General features: G+C 51.1%; 1 protein-coding gene across 4 annotated transcripts in view; it reads left to right on the top strand.

Moving 5' to 3' along the window:
- The window catches only part of FAM167A (family with sequence similarity 167 member A), a 73,879-nt gene that overhangs the window by 19,577 nt on the left and 38,129 nt on the right, over window positions 1-16,173 (top strand). The window contains exons 2-3 of one of the 4 annotated variants that reach the window (XM_023252654.2): window positions 2,581-2,693; window positions 3,485-3,600. The gene's annotated coding sequence lies outside the window, so the exon portion shown is untranslated. Of the gene's footprint in view, window positions 1-2,580; window positions 2,735-3,484; window positions 3,601-11,305; window positions 11,639-16,173 lie in introns of those variants that run through there. The other 3 variants (XM_023252653.2, XM_045055661.1, XM_003984841.6) reach the window with 3 other exon arrangements.

The raw sequence follows: 16,173 nt of genomic DNA, 5'->3' as shown, positions 1-16,173 counted from the left end.
CAAACCAGGAAGAAAGCTCTCAATAGACACCAGATCTACGCCACTTTGTCCTTGGACTTCACAGCATCTAGAGCTGTGAGAAATAAATGTTTGTTGTTAAGCCATCCAATCTATGGTATTCTGTTATAGCATCCCAGAATGACAGACAGATACCGATATATAATAAAGCTATAATAATTAAAATAGTGCAGTATTGACTGATTCAGGAATAGACAACTTGATCAGTAGAACTGAGTAGGATGATCTGTGCATATGTGAACATAAAATATATTAAAGTGTTGGCATTTAAACCAGTGGGAAGAGGATAAATGATTCAATAAATTATGGAGTATTTGGGCATCCATATAGGAAAAAAAATCTATATGCTCAACCTCAGAGGCAACCACAGAAACAAAAAGTAAAAGCAAGATACCATTCTTCCATATCATTGAAAATATCAGACAATATCAGGAGCTGGCTTGGTTAATGGGTAAATGGGTCCTACCAGTTGGGATGCAAAGGACTGCATCTCCATATGGAGGGGAATCTGTTAGTATATAGCAAAAAGGAAAAAGGCTTAGTCCCCCACAATTTCACCCCCAGGAACCTATGTTGGAGAAGCACAGGTAGATGAGGATGATACTGCCCTCCTGTGACTGGGAACAATGGAAATATATCCATCAGGAAGGGAGTGGATCCAAGTGGCTCAGATCAATCTATATTAGCGTCAAATCCTATTGGGGAGGTAAAAGGTAAATGGAGTCAGTGGCTCTTGAAATTCGCTTTGATATACAAGTGCTTTAGGTTATAAGCATTTCTGGAATGAATCATGCTCACAAACCAAGGTTTTACTGTACTCTCTCCACCTCCCAGAGGTCTGAGCCCCTCTTTCTGTGGCCACTGCTCCTCCAACCTACCTCAGAAAGGCCTTTAACCTCCCAGACCACTCTGCTTCCTTCAGGATCTGCTCGGTTCCCAGTGCCACACAAGTTACAGAATGCATCGCACAGGGGCGCCTGGGTGGCTCAGTCAGTTAAGCGTCCAACTCTTGATTTCAGCTCAGGTCATGATCTCACGGTTCGTGGCATCGAGCCCTGTGTTGGGTCCCACTCCACACTGACATCATGGAGCCTGTGTGGCTTCTCTCTCCCTCTCTCTTTGCTCCTCCCCTGCGTGGGTTCTTTTCTCTCAAAATAAATAAACTTAAAAGAAAAAAAGAACGCGGGGTGCCTGGGTGGCTCAGTCAGTTGGGCATCCGACTTTGGCTCAGGTCATGATCTCGGCGGTTTGTGAGTTCTAGCCCCGCATCAGGCTCTGTGCTGACAGCTCAGAGCCTGAGCCTATTTCAGATTCTGTGTCTCCCCCTCGCTCTGCTCCTCCCCTGCTCACGCTCTGTGTTTCTCTGTCTCTCAATAATAAATAAACATTAAAAAAATTTTTTTAAATAACAGGGAAGAGATCCTTCCCTGTCTTTCTGTAAGTCAGAGTGGGTGAGGCAGGTGATGGCCAGGCCACACCTGAAGTGAACTAAGGGAGTCCCATCAAGCTCATTTCCAGGTGGGAGAGGACAAATGTCCTAGCTTTCAAACCGCCCACCCCATAGCCAGCTGCCCATCCAGAACATTCCTGGCACCCCTGATTTAGCTCATTTCCCTCCTATAAGAATGTATGCTCGTTCATTCATTCATTTGTTCACTTAGACAAGCATCACTGATTAGGGGCCCATCAAATTTCAGCCCTGTCCCAGGCACTGGGAACAGAAGTAGGACACCATCCTTCACCTCACAGGGTTTGGAATCTAGTAGGAGAGACAGACAAGAGACCATTGACCTCCCAGTCAAGTGTTAAGTAGCTGTTTGCCTCGGGGGACAAGGAAGCATAGATGAGGGGCACCAATTCCAGTTAGAGGAGTGGCTACTGGGAGAAGGGGAGAGAGAGACAGGATTAATACCCTTGGGGAAAGATTGGAAAACCTATGTATTCTAGTATCCGCAAATAGGTACATCTGAACAGATTTATTAAACATCTCTACTCCCTTCTAACACTTAAGGTAGATCACACAAGTATAAATGGCCGAGAACCTCATATTTTGCAGGTGCAGGATATATTTGCATAGACATGTTTATATGTGAGTGGGCTTTAAAAATCTTGGTTCTGGGGCGCCTGAGTAGCTCAGTCAGTTGAACATCCAACTTTGGCTCAGGTCATAATCTCATGGTTCACGAGTTCAAGCCCCACATCGGGCTCACTGCTGTCAACTTGTCAGTGAAGAGCCTGGAGCCTGCTTCAGATTCTGTGTCTACCTCTCTCTCCGCCCCTCCCCTACTTGCACTCTGTCTCTCTCTGTCTCTCAAAAATAAATAAACGTTGAAAAAATTTTAAAATCTGATGGCAAGAAATCTTTTGTAAAGACATAGTTCAGAAGTACTATGACGTTTAAAGTTTGGTTCTTATTTTAAACTTGAGACTCTGAGATTGCACAGGCCTGAGTCCTTTGCACAGCTGGACTTCAGGGTAAGAAGGGCCAGTGAGGGGTGGGATGGGGTTGAGAGGATTCTGTGCAGTCGCTCTAAGCTGCGCTTCTCTCCCTACTGCCAACAGGTCATTTTTCCCCCTTGGTAAAATTCAAAGAGAATCCAACTCTTCAGCACCATAAGCCCTGACTTGCAAGGATGCAGAAATCCCTATGTAGGGAACTGGCTCTGGAAATGGAGGTCAGGTTCAAGGAGAACAGAGTGGGTCCTACAGAGAGAAGGTATGTTGAGGCTGTCTTGAGGTGGGGTACACCATGGGTAAGGCTTCGCTGCACAACTCTTGGCCCCAGGCTGACCCGGCCCTTCCTACAACAGTTAGACTACCTGGGCCTGCATGGACCAAGACCTTCATCGGAGGGCCAAGGGGGAAAATCAGGAGGAAGTTCATTAGTTCATTAGTTCATTCTGGCTGTGTCGTGTTCACTTACACAGGCTCCTGACTCCAGAAGACCAGGCCACTGAGGAAAGAAAGACCAGACCCCCACTGTCTTAGTTTTTTGGGCTGCTCTAACAAAATACCCGACTGGGTGGCTTATAAACAACAGAAATTTATTTCTTACAGTTCTGGAGGCTGGGAGTCTAAGATCAAGGCAGTAACAGATTGGGTATCTGATGAGAGCCCACTTCTTGGTTCATAGCTGGTCGTCTTCCCACTGTGTCCCTACATGGCAGGTGCAGAGAGGGAGCTCTCTGGGGTCTCTATAAGGACACTAATCCCATTCGTGAGGGCTCCACCCTCATGACCTAATTACCTCCCAAGGCCCCACCTCCTCATACCATCACAGTTGCAACATAATGAATTTTGGGGGGACACATGCAGACCGTAGTATCATTCTGAACATCTTCCTTTTCTTTACCTCCTTTCTCCTTCTCCTTCTCTCCCTCCCCCTCTCTCTCTTCCCCCTCCCTCCTTCCTTCCCCCCTCCTCCTGTTTCTCTGTCTCTCTCTTATTCTGTCTTTCCTTCTTACAGCTTATGACATCATCACAACCAACCGTAGTCAAGGAGGGCTGATTCTGTTTGCAAAACATTTTGAGCCGATCATGAAACGTTAACCTGAAAGTGATTCATCAGGGGATCCTGCAGAGGTGAGTTCTCTGTGTTCATCCATCTGTCAGTTGCACCTTGGCCTTCTCCCATCCCTGAGTGCAGTATAAGCCCATCTTTGTGTGCTATTCTGTCTCCACTGCCAGTTCTCTCTGTGAATCAGGAGCAGTCCTCGTCATGAGATGTTAGCAGAATGGCAGCCGACCATGCCGAGCTCAGGCTTGCTACCTACATTCCCCACCAGAAAGTGCTCTGAGTCTGTGCCTAAAACCCGTGGCCCAACCACGAGGCATATTTGTCTGCCCCATGCTCCGTCCTATTTTCCTGGTGTCAGATTCCAAACAGAGCTACCTCATGTGCAAAGACAAACAAGGCAGCTAAGATATTCGGGAGTACTGCCAGCTTGGTTGTTTAACATTTGCTCACGCTGTGCGTTAGACTACAAAGAGCAACAGGCACACCTCGTTTCAGATGGTACACAATCGAAGAATCAGTTGGCACACAGACAACAGAAGAAACATCATATATTAGGTGCCTACTCTGTGCCAAATGTTATGTCAGGCATTTTATAGGCGTTAATTCTAATCTTCATACTAACCCACTGTGGAAGATACTGTTACCCCCAATGTGTAAGTGAGAAACTGAGGCTTGGAAGCCCAACCACAAGTGACAGAGTCAGGACTAGACCCAAGGTCCCCGAAGCCTGAAGTGTGCACTACAATATACTTCCTTCCAACCTCACTGGTCAGGATGGGGTGCAAGAAAAAGTGTGTATCCCACTTGCTTTAGCATCTATGGGGACAGCTGGTTTGAACTGATGTTAGGAAAGCAGTGAAGTATAAGGGGGATTCTGTCCCCAAGTAGGGAGTTCTGTCTTCTGGCTAGGATTCCTGGAAAAGGGGCTGAATATGAAGATCCACAGACAGGCTTCTCCCAGAATCCCTCCCCAGTGCTCTGTGACAGATGACCAGGACTCTGTTATCTTTGGTGACCAGGTCTTGATCTGTCTGTAAAACCCATGCTTATGGCCTAGGTTTTCTTAGTGATAGAATGATTAAGTTGGACTTCATGCCTGTGTGTGACAACATCTCCTCCTGACACCCACCCCTGACCTCTGGTATCATCAGATGTTGGCTGATGGAAATGAGAAGAATAAACTCAATTAGCAGTAGCTGTTGGATTGGCCTCTAGGAGCACTGTTCAGTTTGTGAAGCAATTGGGCATCTCTGTGCTCTCTTCCTTAGAGGGAGAGTTCTATGGCAGGCTCTAGGGACTTCTTCATCCTGCCTGTGGCTCTGTGACCACCTCATTACCCACCCCACCCCCAACTGGTTTAAAGCAGGGCAGAGAATAAGCAGGCTCTCCTCCAGGATATGGGGGTACAGCTGTTCATGTATGTCTTACCTGCTAGCTCTCATCCCAGCCTCTGTCTAGCTGGCTTTGACCTCTTACTGGCCCAGTATCTGCCAGACCCTCCCACTTCGCAGTTTCTGGTCCTGCTCCCTGCCACTGCCCAGCATGACAGATGGGTAGGAAGTATCATGGAATCATGGGTCAGAAGATGCCAAAGCTTGAACCCCTCATTTTGGTGAGAAGGAAACCAACCAAGGGGGAAAGTGATTTGACACAGGTCTAATTTGCCACAGAGCCAGGATGAGAACCTGGCTCTCCTGGTTCTTTTCCAGGGCTCTTTCGATAATTCAAAGGAACCAGGCTCGTTGGGTGAGGTAATGCTTCGAAGAATCTAGAAAGCTCTCCCCTACCCATCAGGGCTATTTCACTGCCATCATTAGTGGAATCATTTCTGGTTTCCATCAAATGCTGCCCATGCCCAGGGGTGCCTTCTTACATTGTCACTAGAATGTGCTGGTTCTGCACCTGGAAATACTCTCTGCAGCATCTTCTAGATGATGATTCTTACAAGTGTCCAAAAGATAAAGGGACAAACTCTGCAGGAGATACCGTGATTCCACGATGAGGGAGAGAGTGCTCCCAACAGCAGTGGCTCCTGTTTGAGTGCAGGATGCAATTTGCTTTGCATCTTAAACAAACCAGAGAGGTAGCCCTGTAATCAGGCCCACTGCTAACATTTGAGAGGTCCAAAGCAAATGTATAAATGGAGGCCCACATGCCATGTGTCTAAATATTTGAGAGTTATAAACCAGGCTAACAAACTGTTAGATAATATTTGTTCTTTCCTCTTGCCTTGACAAATGTACCTTTATAACAACCTCAAAGGCAGGTTCTAATTCTACACCCTTGGATTCCTGGAACAAGGTGGGCTGGGGGCTGGGGGCTGCCCACCCATAGCCCTCCCTCTTTCTTTTCCTACATGAGGGCCCTTATGCTTAAGCAGGGGACACCGCAAACCTCTCCCACATTCCATAGACCAGGAAAGAGGCCTGCACAGATGCAAATTTGGGCAGGAAATTCCTGGGTCCTGGATACTTAGAGCTCTGAGTAGAAGGGAAGGTGTGGACCTTGAGAGGGCATGTCCCTGGCCCCATGGCCACCTTACTTGGAGCAGGCCCAGAGCAGGGTTCTCTAAAGCACATGATCCAAGGCAGGCCCTCTTGCCCATTATAAGGACAGGACTATTAAAATTATTTCCATTTTAGGGGCACCTGGGTGGCTCAGTCAGTTAAGTGTCTGACTCTTGGTTTTGACTCAGGTCATGATTTTGTGGTTCATGAGTTCGACCCCCACATCGGGCTCTGCACTGAAAGCACAGAGCCTGCTTGGGATTCTCTGTCTCCCTCTCTCTGCCCTTCCCCCACTCACCCTCTCTCTGTCTCTGTCTCTCAAAAATAAATAAATAAACATTAAAAAAAATATTTCAATATTGTAGATGAAGGAAGTGCCGCTCAGAAAACTTGAGTGACTTTTTACAGGCACACATCAGCAACCAGAAAATCCAGGGCTTGAACCTGACTCTGCCTGCTTCCAGACACCTGCTGTTCCCCTTCACCACGCTCCTTTGCCCACCACCCATCCTCACCCGGGAAAGGCAGTGAGCCACTCCCTGCCATGGGTCTAGACTTTCATGGCCTCTTACAACCAGTAAAATGGAAACAGCCTCTTTATTGGTATCCTTGCCTCCTGCCTTGTCCCCACATCCATCCAGTCTCTCTGAGATATAAAAGCCATGACATGCTCCCTTCTTAACCTCTTGCCTTCAGGATCACATCCAAAGGCCTTATCTGGCCCATCATGCCCTTTTGTAGTCTGCTCAAGTGCATTCCTGTCTGGTCCACACTATTCCCTCTCTTGCCTCACTCCACCTCCGGCCTCCCCCAAACCTCTCCCACCCAGCTCCCACTCATCTTGCTCATCTGGGCTTAGATGACAGCCATCAGCTCCCTGACTCCAGTTCTCAGGTCAATGCTTTGCTAATTACCGGCCTACACTAATGAGCTGCAGGTGCTGTACCCCAGTGCCTAGCACCAGGTGACACGGTGAGCTGCCCACATATGCTCATTGAACTAATGAGTTCCCCACAAGAGAGGAAGCTGGTCTCCATCTCCCTCCTGTGCTTCAGCCTGAATGATCCCCTCCTGAGGGATACGGGCAGGAAGAAGCCATTATTGTTGCTAGCACCAATGCCAAATGACCAACGCTTCCTGGATCCTCTTGAAACACTGGGCCCCTGGCTGGAAAAGTCTCTCCTAAAGGCCAGTGGTGGAGCCTAGTGGACTCTGGCCCACGCCTACAAATCCTAATCGCTCCCTGGAGCAGGAGAGTGTCCTCCGTGCACCTCGGCCAAACAAATTTCTTCCTTCCTTCCTGCTCTCATTCAGTGGATGGGCACCAAATTTCAATCACCAAGAGGGATACATAGGAGCCTCAGACGATGGAGTTTGCCCTGGAGTAGCTTAGAAACTCCAGTGGGAACCGGTGAGACTAATTTAGATAAAGCTTTGTGATGTGGGAGGGCCAAGAAGGCAGAGGCCCAGCCCAGCTGTGCAATCTGTGCAGTCCCTTGGGGGAAAGGCGAGGCCTGGTGATGGTCTGGATCTGGCCCAGCACCTCCACCCTGTCACCTCCCTGGTGTCGTCTCCCACACCCCTTGTGACCCTCCCCCCATCACTGCACTCCAGCGTGAAGCCCCCTTGCTGTGTCAGACATGTTTGCTCAGCAGGCACCTTTGCCCTGGCTGTTCCCTCTGCTAGTTTCCCAGATACCTCATGACCAACCCCCTCATCTCCTTCAAATCTTTCTCCTAAAGTTACCTTATTGGGGCACCTGGGTGTCTCAGTCAGTTAAGTGTCCAGCTCTTGATTTCAGCTCAGGTCATGATCTCGTGACTCAATGAGTTCGGGCCCCGCATTGGGCTCTGTGCTGGCGGTATGGAGCCGGCTTGAGATTCTCTCCCTTCCTCTCTCTGCCCCTCCCCAGCTCGTGCTTTCTCTCGAAATAAATAAGTAAACATCAGAAAAAATGAATAAATCAAGTTACCTTATTAATGAAGTCATCCCCGCGTGCTGCGATCGGCTGTGGTCACTGAGGCGGCCTTGCCGTTTGCGTCCAGGGACTGGTGCAGTGGCATGAAGTGCCCTAGGCTGGGGTCAGACCGTTCTGGGAGCCCTGCCACTACCGGCTGTGTGACTTTGAGTAAGTCCCCTAACCTTTCCAAGCTTGGCACCCTCGCAGGTAAGAGGGAGACTATTTCTTGACCCCCTTATTGCACAGGTTTTCTGTAAAAACAGGAGAGATGTCGTCTCACCCATTCTGGGACTGCTGGAAAGGAAGCTGCTCAATAACCTGTAAAGTGCTGTGCTAATGTCAGCGAGGCTGCTGTCCACCAACACACACACTCGCCAAGGCCATGCAGGCTTCCCACACATCATTACGCCTTGCCCCTTGAAGGTCAAATTGGATACCTGGACCGACCCACAAGGCAGCCCTAGACCCAGCGTGCTGTCTCAGAGTCCGGACTCATCCTCCCAGGCTTGGCCCAGTGTTCCCTGGTCCGCATGGCCAACTGGAGGGGAAGAGCCCCCAGATGGCCCTGCTGCTCTGGGCCATGGGGATCCCCCGCCCATCACTGGACTCCAGCCCAGCCTCACAGGACCCCACATAAAAGGCATGAAAGGCCATGCAGAGCAGGAGACACCGGGTACCCCGAACACAGGACCATTTTTAGTCTGTAGTAATATTTCCTGATGTTGCCATTCACAAAAACTATGCACTGCAGCCAACAAAGAAAATTAATGCAAGTGTATAGAAGATATTTGAAAGCCTGTTTTTTCTACCACCCAGAGATAACCACAGCCAGTATATGCATATGTCCTCCCAGTCTTTTTTTTTTTCCTACACATATAAAAAAACTAGACATTAGATATTAGAATTAAAGCTTTCATAATGTCTCATTTACTTAGACATTTGGTACTCCTATCGTATTTACTTGGCGTGAAATCAGCAGCATTTTCCCACATCAGTATATTTTTTGAAAATATTTTTGTATGCCTACTTACTACCCTATGCTGGAGCTCTACACATAAACTCATTTGACCACCACATATGGTTAGACATTAGGGTTAAGACTGTTCCAACAGAGACCTGGTTCCTTCTCCTTCTCCTCTCTCCCCACTCACTGACTGTCCTGGTCTTCAGCACTGACTGACCACCCTCCTGCCCAGGCATGTGCCAGGCAGAGTGGGAGGCACAGGGGAAAGACCCCATCCCTGCCCCGGACAGGCTGCCTGTGTACGTGAAGACAGAAACAGTGCACTCACGAAAAAGCAGAACAGGAGCCCCATGCCGAATGACGGGTTGATAGGGTGAAGAAAGTTGAAAGCATTTCCAGATGGGATGGGATGGCTCCACCAAGAAGACATCGGAGCACTTACCACATGCCGGGGCCAGAATACACTGGTGGCCAGCAGGGCAGATGATCAGTATCCAGCACAGGGCCGTGTGGTCAGGGCCGGCCAGCCCAAGAGAATGCTGAGTCTGGACCAAGCCGTCTCCCTGCAAACATGGTTCCTGCCCCTTTGAGCCTACAGCCTCAGAAGGAGAGAGATATTAATCAAATAACTTCACAAATAAAGATCACATTACAACTGGTCCACAAGGGAGAAGTAGGTAGGGCTAGAGGACATGTAACCTGGGGCTCCCTCGGGAGGCAGAAGTGTGGCCAGGCCCATGTGGAAAGAGCAGGTGCGGAGAAGGACCTGGAAGAGTGTCTGGAGAGCAGAGCAGCAACACAGGATGGACCCCAAGGGGTGGGCAGAGCCAGGCCCTGTGGGCCATGCTGGGCTTTAATCTTGGGAGGAATGGGGGTTGTTGGAGGGCTGTAAGCAGGGAGGAGTGGGGCTTGGATTTCCCTTTGGAAGAGTTTGCTCCGGCTGTGGACGAGTAACTGGCCAAGGGGTGGGGGCAAGAGTGGACGCAGCACAACTGGTTAAGAGGCCTGCTGCAGGAGCTGGGGCAAGCTGATGGCGACCTGCACCAGGGTAATGGCCAAGGGGATGGGAAGAAAGGGAAGGACCGGATTGATATCTCTAGGATCAAGAGGTTGGGTCGATGACAGGACTCTCCTAAAAAATGCCCATTCAAATACACTTGCTAGCTTAGAAGCATGAACCTGTGAGCATGGTGCTCGCATTAGCAGGACGTCTCTGTGGACAAAGTCCCTCTGCAGACGTCCTAGCGAAGGCAGAAAGGAAGAAGTGGGATGGAGCCCAGATGGGGAACCGCATTGAAGGACAGAGCACCAGGGGGCAGCACCAGGGGCTGGGCATCTGTGGGGACTGAGTCGTCCCAAGCAGCCCAGCCCATGGGACCTGGGGCAAGTCACTGTGCAGCCCCACACCTCTGTGCGTGGGCACATCTGTCCATGGAGGAAACAACACCCGCCTTGCACCCCCCGTATGAGTGTGATGGCAGATTAGATCACTTTGGAGGATCCTGCCAACCTCAAGTGTCTTAGGAAAGGAACTTGGCCATGTCCCAGACTGCCCTAAGAATGAAGCCAACTTCCAGTAATCAGCCCTGAGGTCAGGGGTTCCAGAAGGAAGTGGAGCCCTTCCGCTCTGGACTGGAGCCCTGTGTCTCCAGTCAGGACTGACCCCAAAGGCCAGGATGGGGCAGCCGAGCTCCTGTCCTGTATGTGTTGTAGGTGCCTGGACCTGTAGACTCTGGTGGAGCACAGACTGGTTCTTAGACCATAACTCTCTCCAGTGGTTGACAGGGCACATAGTAGTTAGTACGTGTCATCAGGCACCCTGTGGTTTGTGGGGAAAACACGTGCTCTGGGGCAGGTCTGGGAGACAGACCTGGAAGACGTCTGTTTCTACTTAACCTCTGGTTTGTACTTAGCCTCTCTGAGCCTCAGTTTCCTCATCCGTAAGCTGGAAATGCCCACATCTGTCCTGCAGAGTCGCTGTGACGGTGTGGCGTAGGTTAGGTCCTCAGTAAGGGGATTTGCTGCTGGTAGTCTGAACTCAAGCCGCCTGTGGATGGGGTGTAGGCTCTAGGCTCGCTCAGGCCCGCTGGAAGGTCGTTCTCTTGCCCCCTCCACGCACGCAAACTGCTGACACTGGCAAAGCCACGTTGCCATGCTTAGGGGAAAAACTGCTTTGGTTTCGGCTTTAATAATGATAATAATAAAATGGATATTTGGGTTTGGTTTCGTCTAGGCTTTGGCAAACGCCTGTGGTTTGTTTCTACTTGCGGCTGGGCGGCGGCTCTGGTTCAGGTCCCGGCGGGGACCGAGCAACTGGAAGGGCTTTAGGACCCGGCTGCGCGTCTGCGGGACCCCGCGCGTCCCGGTCCCGGGAGCAGCGCGCGGAGAGGCTCGAATGAGAGGCTGGAGGGGATCGGACTGAAACCGCTCGCGGTGAAATAGCTCCGCCGTCGCCAGGCAACCGCCCTGACGCAACGCAAAAGAAAAAAAAAAAAGTCCCTTAAAAAAAGAATAGTGCTGAGAATTCACGGGAGCAGAGAGAAAGGGAGGCAGGAGCCGGCTCAGCCCCGCAGGCTGGGGCCAGGAGGCTGTGGCGAGGGTAGCCCGCGTCCGGAGAAAGAGGCGGGGATCTAGGTGACACCCTTGGAAAGGGCCTCGGAGCGCCTCGCAAGGTAGGTTCGCAACAGGGGCGGGAACGTTCCCAGGGCTGGGGTCCAGGCTGGGGTCGCGGCTGGGCGTCGGGCTGGGGATGGGCCGGGGGCTCGGGGCCGCAGGTCCCTACAGTAGGCGCTGGCAGAGACCAGCCTGGCCCGGGGCTGGGGAGCACCGATCCTGCCGGCCCCTGGGGGCTCAGTTCCCTCGTATGGAATGGGACAGCCTGTCGGATTCTATCTCCCTTCTCCTTGCTGGCCCGTTCCGCGGTTAAGATCTGAATGGAGATTTGGGGTACACGGTCTGAGAGGGAGGAGCCCCACTCAGTCTCTCCAGGTCTACTCCCAGACTGCTTATCATCTCTGAGCCCACCCTGTCCCTTCTGTCCTACTTCAGGCTCCGTGACATGAAGTTCCTGCCCTCCCTAACTCAGAAGAAGTGGCCCAGGGCACTTGGGCCCTGGGTGTTCTGAAGGGCTGAGGCCAGTGTGATCAGAGGGGACTGCGCAGCCCAAAGGGCCCCAGAGAAATGAGCAGCTCAGCCTCGAGACTGCACCCCCCACCCCACCCCCTCACTGAGAGAAGGCAGGAAGGTCTTTGGTCCTTGGCTAGTAGACAGGTGTCTCCTTCCACCAGTTCAGGTTGGATATTCTGCTTTTAAAATAATCCCTTAGTGCCTATATCTGGTCTTCATTCCCTGTGGCGTAGGGTTCCTCCGGAGAAGGTCCGGAAGGCAGGTTGGTTCCAGGCTGGTGGGCCGTGACCTCATCTTAGCCCACAGGCATGTTCTCGCAGATCAAGTTTCCATCCACTCCCAGCCATTCCTGGTGAATCCCAGGCGGGGTGAGCCCAGGTCCCCATCAATAGGGAAATCTCCAAAGTGCCCAAGGGAGACATGGCCGGGAAGCAACTTTCCTCCTTATGCCCCAGAGATGGTCCTGCCACCCACCAGGCAAGGGATGGCGAGTGCTGGGCAAAGTCCTGGGACAGCGGAGGTGACCATGGCGCCTCTAGCCTGACCACGTCCGCTAGTTTCTGCTAGCATGTTTTTCAGAGGTTTGGCAAAGCAACCACGAGCTGTACTTAGAGTGGGTAAAGACGACAGCTCTTTCCTGAGTGCACTTACCAGTCAGGCACCGCTTGAGAACGCTTCGCATCCATTGGACATTTTATCCTCACAATCGCCCTTGGAGAGGACATCGCATCCCCATTTTGCTGATGGGACCCCAAGAGATTCACTAACTCTGTGCAGCTCAGGTGCCTGGTGAAAGAGCAGGGAGGGTCAGCCTCACGTGCCTGACTCCTAAGACAGTGCTCTCACAGGAAGGCTGCTTTAGGAGATCGGGAGGGAGAGGCCCAGAGAGGGGAAGAAACCAGTGGCACCCAGAGAGAACGAGAGCTGGCTGGCAGGGCTCATCCTGTGTCCTGGGAATGTCCCCTGCCGTCCTGTGGAGCCAGGAAACCCATTTCTTGCATCAGTAGCCTGAAAGTCCCTGCAGTGAGGCCTGGCTCGCTTCAACCCCACTTGCCCCAAGTGGAGAGACGGATCCTGCCTCACCCCCTTTTCTTCTTTGCCCGCCCGAAGTCCTCCAACTTTTCATACACTTGTTCCTGTTTCGTCCTCCCAAATACACGCATAGATTTCCACAAAATTAGTAGTCGCGCTTCTGTGCCTACCAGCTTGGCCTTCCTCCAAAAAAGGGACTCTGGCGGAGAAGTAAATCAAGTCGGTGCCTAACTGTTTGCTGAGAGAGACCCACAGAGCCTCAGGCCCACGGGGAAGAAACCGCTTGTTAGGCTTCTCACACACTCGGGTGGTTTCCTCTAGGTAAATTTTGCTAGTGGAAAACTCCCGTGGCCCCACAAGAGCATCTGGAATTTTCAGACTCCTCTGGGAGCTGTGCTTTAACTGGCAATGCCTCTTTGCTTGACTGGGATGTTGAACTACTCGCAAGGCTGAAAGATGAATGATACTCTGAATGCGTGGCTCCCCGTTTTACAGAATAGGAGTGAGGGAGTGTTTCCTGATTGGAAATGTCTGAGGACTAGCCAGGATGGCTCTCAATACGCAAATGTACACTGGGATTTGGATTGGGGTGAGAAGAGAGGAAGGCTTCAGGGCAAATTCTGAAGCCGTCCTCAGGCACAACTGGAAGGCGTGGGGAGGGTCTAAAGAGAGGGTATGAGCAGGAAGGGTGAGCCTGGAGGAGGGAAAGGGCTGTAGCAAGCACTTGGCAATCAGCCTGTAGAGTTTGGGTTGCCCTAGAGGGTCCAGTTGCCCATAGGAGTTTGGAAGGCTGCAAATGTCAGCTTTTCCACGGTTAGGACAGTTGCCCTGGTGCGTGAACGCCTAGAGCTTCCCCACCCCTCCCCCCATGTCTGTCTGGAGAAGCTAGGGAGAGAAAGGAAAGGAGAAAGAAGTGGGCAAGAGGAGAAGTGAGAGGCTTGCACTCCCCACACCATCTGCTTTCTTCCTGAATGCTACCCGACCCCTACCCCAACCCTGCAACAATGCTCAACCCAGAAAAACCTCTTAGAGACGAGATTGCATGAAGCAGCAGCCTGGTTCCCTGTGGGCACTGCCGTCCGAGGAAAGGCTCTGATCCCTAGGGGTAGAGGAGTAGCAAGCACTCCAGCAACAGGGGACTTCTCACCCCAGGGCCCCTGCCCAGCAGCCTTTGCAGAGCCCCAGGAAGGGACAGGGGTTCGGCTTATCCAGAGGTACAGACTGAGCCCTATTTCTTCAAGGCAATCTCTCCAGTACGGCCAGAAATCGCCCTCCCCAGTATCTGATCTAACTGTGGGAGATGGTAGTAGGTCCCAAAAGATTTCCTCATAGGGCTTGTCCCGTGAGACCTCCAAGGGAAGGTCCAGCAAGGAGCTGGTTTTCCGGGTACATAAGGGGCCCAGACAGGGACCTCCACTGTGGCCACAGTTTCAGGGCTTATTGAAGGCTGAGCAGCGTTTCCTCATTCCAGGAAGCCAACAGAGCCTCTGAACATGAGCTGGGCACTTCAGCCCTGCAAGGCAAGCTGGGGAACTCTCAGGGCGATAAGGACCCAGGAAGATCCTGGATGAGGATCCTTGACTGAGAGGCCACTTAGAGCCCTCACTGTGCCCCTACCCTCACCCCCCAGAGAGTTAAAAGTGACAGTACCTCCTTAGTCCTGTGAGCATTTACGTGTGCTGTGCCTTGGGGACACTGAGGCCCGTCTGGTCCTTAAGCCCATTTGGTCATAACTTTCAGGTTTTGCTGTGTTGTTTGTTTGTTTACTTGTTTGAAAGAAACCACTAAAAACTATGGTGAAGGTGAAGGCAAATCTCATTAACAGGTTGGATGGAAGCAAGCCTCAGACCAGACTCTGCCACACATGTACACATTTTTTGAACAACTATTTATTTGCAGACAAGTCCCGCAGAATTCATAAAGCTCGTTCTGTGGTCTCAGTGAGGTCACAGCCATCTGTCTCTCTAGGCGCCCTGGCCACACCTTCCCCGAGAGCTCCCGAGATTCTTTCACCCTGCCTTTCAAGGTCAAGAGTGCCTCAAATAATTTTGACCAACCCACATATCTTGAATACTTCTGTTTTCACTAAGGAGAATGCATTTCTAACATTTCCTCTGTTAATTATCAAGCCCAGTGTTGAGTAGAGAGCAAGAAAGACACCCAAAGCACCTGCCACAGCCCCCCGTGGAACGCCGACCCTGTGCTTGGGGCTGCTGGCCAGGAGCGGGGAGTCCTGATTTGAATGCACCCTTGTTAAATGCACCCTTGTTGCAGCTAGCCTAGTGAAACCACATAACATCTCACTCCATCTACAAAGGGTTTTAAGATCAATAATGGTCATTGCATCACAGATAAGACAATAGTCTTGCCCTCAAGGAATGTGGCTTCTGATCAGAGTTGCACATTAGAAAAGACACTTTGTGCGGCCTAGAGTACTGAGCTGACAATAAAGTCATGTTCTGAACATTCTGGAGCACACAGATGTACGTGAACTAACTTTAATGGTTTGGTAGCCATTTACCACTTTGACAGGCCAAGGAGAGGCCCAGCCAAGTGTTGATATGGACGGGAGGGGACAGTCCTATTAGACAGAGGCATAACTAAGAATCCACATATACCCTATCTCACTGGATCCTTCAGAGCTTTGAGGTAGGTTCCATTATGAACCAACCCCATTTCATGCATGAGGAACTTAAGACCTGGAGGGTTACCCAAGGTCATAGAATGAGTAGGTGTTAGAGCTGGGCTATCAACCCCTGTCCACCAGACAGCGTGGACATTGCTCAGCGGGCTGAATCCATGCTGGAGGCACCCCATCCCCCACCCCAGCCCCAGCCCCTTAGGACAGGCCCTGCCCAAACACAGGGAAACTCTAAGGACCCTTCAATCCCTGGAGGGGTAAGCACTCCCAGACAGAGCATGAAGTGAACTGACTTGCATAAGCACAGAGCACATCATGAAATTTCTTAGGAAGTCCTTGCTAAATCATTAGGCTTTGGAACTTGTAGCACAGAGTGAAATAGAAAGCCCATCCTCCAAACAAATTCCC

This window comes from Felis catus, chromosome B1, assembly GCF_018350175.1.
Source record: "Felis catus isolate Fca126 chromosome B1, F.catus_Fca126_mat1.0, whole genome shotgun sequence".
Classification (NCBI taxonomy): Eukaryota; Metazoa; Chordata; class Mammalia; order Carnivora; family Felidae; genus Felis; species Felis catus.
The sequence above is the reverse complement of the archived record's forward strand: the minus strand, read 5'-3'. Positions and strand labels throughout refer to the sequence as shown.